General features: G+C 43.0%; 1 long non-coding RNA gene across 1 annotated transcript in view; it reads left to right on the top strand.

Annotated features, from left to right (window-relative positions):
* The window catches only part of LOC118981224 (uncharacterized), a 10,512-nt gene extending 4,057 nt beyond the window's left edge, over positions 1-6,455 (top strand). Inside the window, exon 3 of the long non-coding RNA XR_005065301.1 lies at positions 6,446-6,455. This is a non-coding gene — a long non-coding RNA (uncharacterized LOC118981224). The remainder of the gene's footprint in view (positions 1-6,445) is intronic.
* The last annotated feature ends 637 nt before the right edge of the window (positions 6,456-7,092 follow it).

The raw sequence follows: 7,092 nt of genomic DNA on the forward strand, positions 1-7,092 counted from the left end.
TTCCACTAATTTGTGACTTTGTTCCTCTAATTTGTGACTATAATCTACCAGTTCTGTGAGCATCCTGATAAATAGTGTCCTGAATTGTGCTTCTGAGAGGCTGGCAATTTCTTGGTCGCTGAGAGTTATTGGCTCTTGGACTTTGAGTTCTTCTTGTGCCATCTTTCAGGTTGTTCTTGCCTGTTCCATAGCAGGATCAGAGCCCTAAAATGTTCACCAAAGCAGGGCAACTAAGTCACTGGGTTGTGACGCTGTATGTGGGGGCGGGGTCAAAGAGGGACTCTGGCATCCCGTCTGCCGCCTGCCGCCCCAGCCCTCCTGAGAGACTTCCGCCAAGATGGAGGCATAGGTGGAAACACTGTGCCTTCTCCCACAACCAAGTTTGAATAAAACAAAGGTTTGGAGAAACAAAGACACAACCAAAGGACAGAAAATTGAATTATACGGAAGTCCGACTACATCTAACCGTTCAACGGGGATGGTAAGAGGAGCGGAGCCAGCAGCGAGCAGGGTCGGGCAGGACAGGGCCCCCGACCCAGGCGCGCAGGCAGACGAGAACCAGCTGGGGTGCGGGGCAGACCGCGGGCGCATATTCGCGCACAGTGAGACAGACCACACAGGCCCCAGGGGGCGAGGGCTGACGGCGGTGGCACACTCGCGAGCAGTGGGACGAAACGCGTGGGCCAGGTGACGGCAGCAACTGCAGCACCGGTGAGGGCCGTGGCGGCAGGCGGTGGACAGGACGCCATAGTCCCTCTTTGACCCCGCCCCCACATACAGCGTCACAACCCAGCGACTTAGTTGCCCTGCAATACCGGTGAGAGCCATTGTCACTCTTTGAACCCGCCCCCACAGACAACCACACAACCCAGCGACTTAGTTGCCCTTAGGCACCGGTGAAGAAGAATTTTTAAATAAACAATTAAGTAGAACAGGAGCCTACGGGTGTCCACAACCAGAGAGAAAAAGAGCCCGTGGCTGTGGATGGGAAGGAGATTTTTACTGCAAAAGTTGGGGTTGTGAGACTTTAGTCAGCAAGGGAGGATGGGTCCCAGGAAGAGGAAAAGATCCCCATATTAACTTAGATAGGGAAAGTAAATGGGGGAAACCTCAAGACTGTGGAAAAAATAAGTGTAACCCAACAGTCATTACTATTAGGAACCCACAAGACTCTGAATGGATTAAAGGGAGAACTTGGGGTTTAAGATTATATGTTACTGGACAGGATCCAGGAACCCTGTTTACTATAAAGAAGCTCCCTACGAAAACTGAGTCACTCCTAAAGGGGGCAGGAGGTGGTCTCCCACCAAAGCCACCACAGCCCATCACGAGGGGGCCACCGCGACCCACCACAAGTTCTCCCAGTCAGAGCGGGTTGCCTGTAACCCCTGTTGAAAAGTCAGAAGAATTAGAAGACCAGAGTCCTAAGCTACCATTCTACACTCCTAATCCGCCATTAGAGAGACCGCATCACCAAGAAATCTATGCCTTAGATTTATTGGATAAAGTTTTCCCATTCTTCAACAATACTCAGCCAGAAATTGCAGAGTCCTGCTGGCTGTTTAAGTCCCCGGCCGCCTTTTTATATAGGATTAGGAGCCAACACCTCCAGAGGAGGAGAATTAGCTCCTAAGACAGTCACTCTTACAAATGACATAGACCAAGATCAAGACCAGATGGAGGACTGTGTTACTGAAGGGTCCCTCACCCTTGCGGAGTTCCATGGGAGAGGAACCTGTTACCTCCAAGCAAATTCCACTCTAGACAAAAATCCAAACTATAGTGACTACTGTCTTAACCAAGAGGCCCTGCAAACAACCTCAGGGAACCCCTTCATATCCAAAGCTTCTGAGGGGTTATGGTTTGTCTGTACCCGAGGCATTTTTAAATGCATTGTCCCCACTCACCCCGAGCTCTGTGTTAGTGCTTATATTATTCCTCAAGTATATTTATATGGAGGAAATCCTGAGTTTCTAGTTGCCTCCCCTAAGCGCACCAAACGAGCCCCACTGCTTATCCCAATTGTAGCCACTATAGGGATTGTAGGTTCCGCTGCTGTAGGGGCGGGGGCTTTCATACAAGGGGAGCTCAACCTCAGGCAATTATCCCAAACTTTCTCAAAGGACATATTCTTCCTACAAGATCGAATAATATATCTAGAGCACCAAGTAGACTCCCTTGCTGAAGTAGCCTTACAGAATAGGAGAGGACTAGACCTCCTCCTCCTCCAGCAAGGCGGGTTATGTGCTGCATTAGGAGAAGAATGTTGTTTTTATGCTAACCACTCTGGAGTAATTAAAGAAAATATCAAAACACTCACCAAAAGATTAAAAGATAGAAATAGAGAAGAAGAAAGTTCTAATTGGTATGAGTCTATGTTCAAAATGTCCCCTTGGCTAACCACTTTTATATCTGCCATTGCTGGACCACTCCTAGTGCTCTTATTAGTGGTCACAATAGGACCTATTATCTTAAATAAAGTACTTGCTTTCATCAAGGAGAGAATAGAAGTGGTTAAGCTAATGGTACTCTCCCAACCCTACACCATCCTCCCGAGTGATGAAGAATCAAAGGTTTGACATACCCCCCAAAAAAGAAAACGGGGGAATGTTGGGAACAAGAAAAATGGCCTCAGCCCCAAGGAGCCTGAAACCCTAGCAGACACCCTGTAAGTTGATTGCCATCTTTTTAGTTTCAAAATTTCCCTTCCAGTTGAGTCAGACCCCACCCTTTTTCTCGTGTGTGGGCCCTGTAAGCCAATAATCTGCTTCTGTGCAAAACGCTTGCTTGATGGCCTATATATAAGGACTTAGCTGTAAGCGCTAGGCGCGAATCCCGGACGAGCCCCCAGTGGGCACTGTGTCTCCGGACACTTGGAGGGATCGCCCCTGCGCAGGTTAAACTTGGCCAATAAATTAACATCTTTGAATCCCTGAAAGTCTCTGACATTTGTTCTTGCGGTTGGTGGATCAAACAATGTCTACTGTGAAGAAAAATGATTTTGAGAGGATGGGGGAAGCAACCTAATAAGAATAAGGAGTAAATCCCAGTTGAGAGAGGGGGGAGTAAAAAAAAGGAGAAAGAAAACAATGAAGTAAAATTCCTCCCTCAACTGCTCAGGGGCAGGGAGAAGATGAACTGGAATAAGAACTGGATAGTACTCTATGGGATTTAAAGTATAAACGAGTAGTGAACAAGCAGGAGTTCCTTTGGAGAAGTATAGAAATAATCCTGATTCTTCACCCAACTAGCCACTGTTTATCAAAGGTCAAAAAGAAATAACTCTTATTAAAAGGGAAAAGAGTGTGAGCTGAGTTAAAAAAAAGCACTTATGCAAATTTAGATGGAGGAGAAATAGTAAGAGTAAGAGAAATAGAAATAGTAAGAGTAATAGTAATAGAAACTTGGCATAGTGTGAGAGAAAATAAAATTAACCACAACAGTAATAAAGCTCAGGAAGATGGTTAGATGGATTAAGACCAGGGAAGGGTGCTGTGTGGTATTTCGAATAACAATAGTATGATAAGAAATATGTAATCTGAATAAAAATAAAACCTAAAAGACAAAGAGTAGTATGTTATTTGGAATATGAGTGAAATGAAAGAAGAAAAAATAGAATGCAATATGAAAGGGAGAATAAAAGAATACATTAAACAAGAAAAACAATAAAATAAACACTATATAAACAGAAGGGAGAGAAATACAAATAAACACAGAAGTTCTGAAATACAGCAAAGTGAAATTTGTTGCAGCTGTTTGTGTTCACCTTCTGACTTCTTTCTGGATCCATTCTGGTTTTCTCACAGTTCCAAGTCTTTTGGTCTTACTCTTAAAACAACAACAACAACAAAGCCTCCTGCAGATTTTACACCTGCCAAACAGGTTTTGCGAGTCTTCCTGTACCCTGCAGGTAGAAGGGGGTTGGGCTCCATTTGTTTTCCCTTTCATGTGGTTCTGGAAGGATGGGGGCTCAGTCTGGGCTACAATAATCACAGGTGCTGAGTTTCTAGCCCACACCTTCAAAATACTGTGCTGCCCACACTGCGGAACTCGGTGCACTTGCTGCAGGCTGGCATTGATAATCCACCTCCTTTTGCAACCCTTTGATCAGTCCATTGGGTGCATGGAGTGGAAGCAAATTGCTCCCTCCTTCCTCCCTCTTTGTTGGCCTGGCTACTGCACCTGTGGGCACTGCAGGGCAGCTCAGTTCTGCTATTGGAAGAAGTCTCTCTGGGTGCTGCTGCTTCTCTGAGCCCCTTTGATCAATCCCTCTGAGTGGGAGCAAATCACACCCCAACTCCTCTCCCTTCTCTAGCTCAGCAGCTGCATGCATGAGGTCCCTGCATGGATGCTCAGTTTTTTTGAGAAAAGTCCTCTTGGGTGCCACCTGCCGCTCCTAACAAGCGCCTGGCTTTCCACATAAACTCTCTGACCAGTCCAGAATCTAGAGGGGTCATAGCCAGTCATTGCCTATCTCTTCTCCCAGCTCCAGGTGTCACCCAGCTTTCTAATTTCTCTGGTACTGTCCCAGCTGATGACTGCCAACCCAGATGAGGTACACTGCTGGCTGTGTGTTGCTTACTGTCTTATTGTACCCCCAGTTACTTTGTGCATCCTGGCCTCTGCTGGCACTGGTTTGAGACTTCCCCACTCTGGGAGGAGAGGGAGCCACTCAGTTGCTATCACTGAGCCAGCTCTCCTCCAATGCTCCCATGGTCTCTGGGACCTTCTGGAGGTCCAGGGGCCTTCCTGTTTCCCTACAAAATCTCCTCACAACCTGTTTTTAAGCATCCTCTGCACACTTTGGCTTCCAACCTTCATTATCAGCTGGGATTCTGCTGGCTGTTCATTCTGTCCTTCAGTAGATTGGCAAAGTGTCCGGGGTGCATGAGCAAGTGGGCTCAACTCCCACCTACATCACCACCATTCTTCCTCCCATCTCAAGTTTTATTTTGCTCATTCATTTATCTTTGCTCATTAGGTTACTATCATAGGTAAGATCATGTGGTATTTGCCTTTCACAGCCTGGCTTATTTCACTTAGCATAATACTCTCCAGTTCTATCACATTGTCTTGAATGGTAGGAGCTACTTCTTTCCATTGCCTAAATGTATCACCGTTTTTGATCCACTCATTTACTGATGGACACTTAGGCTCTTTCTATCACTTGGCTACTGTAAATAGCGCTGCTGGAACATAGGGGTGCATAAGTCCTTTTGAAATGGCATTTTAGAATTCTTAGGGTATATTCTCAAAGTGGGATCACTGGGTCAAACGGCAGTTCTATATTTCATTTTTTGAGAAAATCCCATACTATATCCCACAGTGGCCGCACCAGTATACATTCCAACTAACAGTGCACTAAGGTTCCCTTTTCTACACAGCCACTCCAGCACTTGTTTGACGATTTTTTTTATGATGGCCATTCTTATTGGTGTGGAATGGTATCTCATTGTGGTTTTAATTTGCATCGCTCTGATGACTAGTGATGTTCACCATTTTTTCATGTGTCTATGGGCCCTCTGTATGTCCTCCTTGGAGAAATGTCTATTCAGGTCCTTTGTCCATTTTTTAACTGGATTGTTTGTGTTCTAGGAGTTGAGTCATATGAGTTCTTTATATATTTTGGAATTCAAACCCTTAATATATCACTGGCAAATATAAAGTTCTCCTATAGAGTCGGTTCCCTTTTCATTTTGATGACAGTTTCATTAGCTGTACACAAGCTTTTTAATTTGATGTACACCCATTTGGTTTTTTTTTCTTTATTTGCCTTGCCTTAGAAGATATCATGGCAAAAATATTGCTGTGTTGGATATTTGAAATTTTCCTGCTGATATTTTCCTCTAGGACTTTTATGGTGTCACAGCTTATGATTAAGTCTTTTATCCATTTTGAGTTTATTTTAGAGTGTGGTGTAAATAGATGGTCCAGTTTTATTGTTTTGCATGTCCTGGTCCAGTTCTCTTAACACAATTTACTGAAGATGCAATTTTTATTCCATTGCATGCTCATGTCCTCTTTGTCAAATATTAATTGAATATACCAAAGTGAGTTTATTTCTTTGCTCTCAATTCTGTTCTAAGTGTCTATTCTATGCCAGTACCAAGCTGATTACAGTGGCCTTGTAGTTTAGTGTGATAGGCATTACCATCCGTTCTGGTTTGTTCTTTCTCAAGATTGCTGAGGCTATCTGGGGCCTCTTCTGGGTCCATATAAATTTTTGTAATATTTTTAGATGTAATACACAATTGGTATGCTAATAGAGATTGCATTAAATATTTAGATCACTCTTGGTAGTATGAACATTTTAATGATGTTAATTCTTCAAAATATAAGCATGATATGTGTTTCCATTTATTTGTATTTTCCTTAATTTCTTCCTTCGGTGTCTATAGTTTTCTGAGCACAAGTCTTTTACCTCCTTGGTTATATTTATTCCTAGATACTTTATTTCTCTTGTTGCTATATCAAATGGGATATTTCCCCTGACTTTTGTTTCTAATATTTTATTGTTGGTCTATAAAAATACCCTCAATTTCTAAATATTGACTTTGTATCCTGCTATTTTGCCAAATTCACTTTTTAGGTTGAGTAGGTGTTTGGTGGAGATTATAAGGCATTCCATGTACATTAGCATGTCATTGGCAAATAATGAGTCTTACTTTCTTCTATCCAATTTGGATCGCTTTCATTTTTTGCTTTTCTGATAGCTTCTAGTATTATGTTGAATATAAGTGGTGAAAGCAGACACCCTCATCTTATTCCTGATATTAAGGGGAGTGCTTTTAGGTTTTGGCCATTGAGTATGAGGTTGGCTGTATGTTTCTAGTATATGGCCTTTATTAAGTTGAGTTATATTCCCTCTATTCCCACTTTGCTGAGTGTTTTTTATCATAAATGGGTATTGGGTTTATCAAATATGTTTTCTGCATCTATTGATATGTTCATGTGATTTTTTTTTCATTCATGTTGTTCATGTGGTGTATTATATTTACTGATTTCTAATAGTGTATCATCCTTGCATCCCTAGATTAAATCTCACCTGATCATAGAATATAATCTTTTTAATGTATTACTGTGCCTGGATTT

This window comes from Sturnira hondurensis, unplaced genomic scaffold (assembly GCF_014824575.4).
Source record: "Sturnira hondurensis isolate 20B ecotype Veracruz unplaced genomic scaffold, ASM1482457v3 Scaffold0001918, whole genome shotgun sequence".
NCBI classification, from domain to species: domain Eukaryota; kingdom Metazoa; phylum Chordata; class Mammalia; order Chiroptera; family Phyllostomidae; genus Sturnira; species Sturnira hondurensis.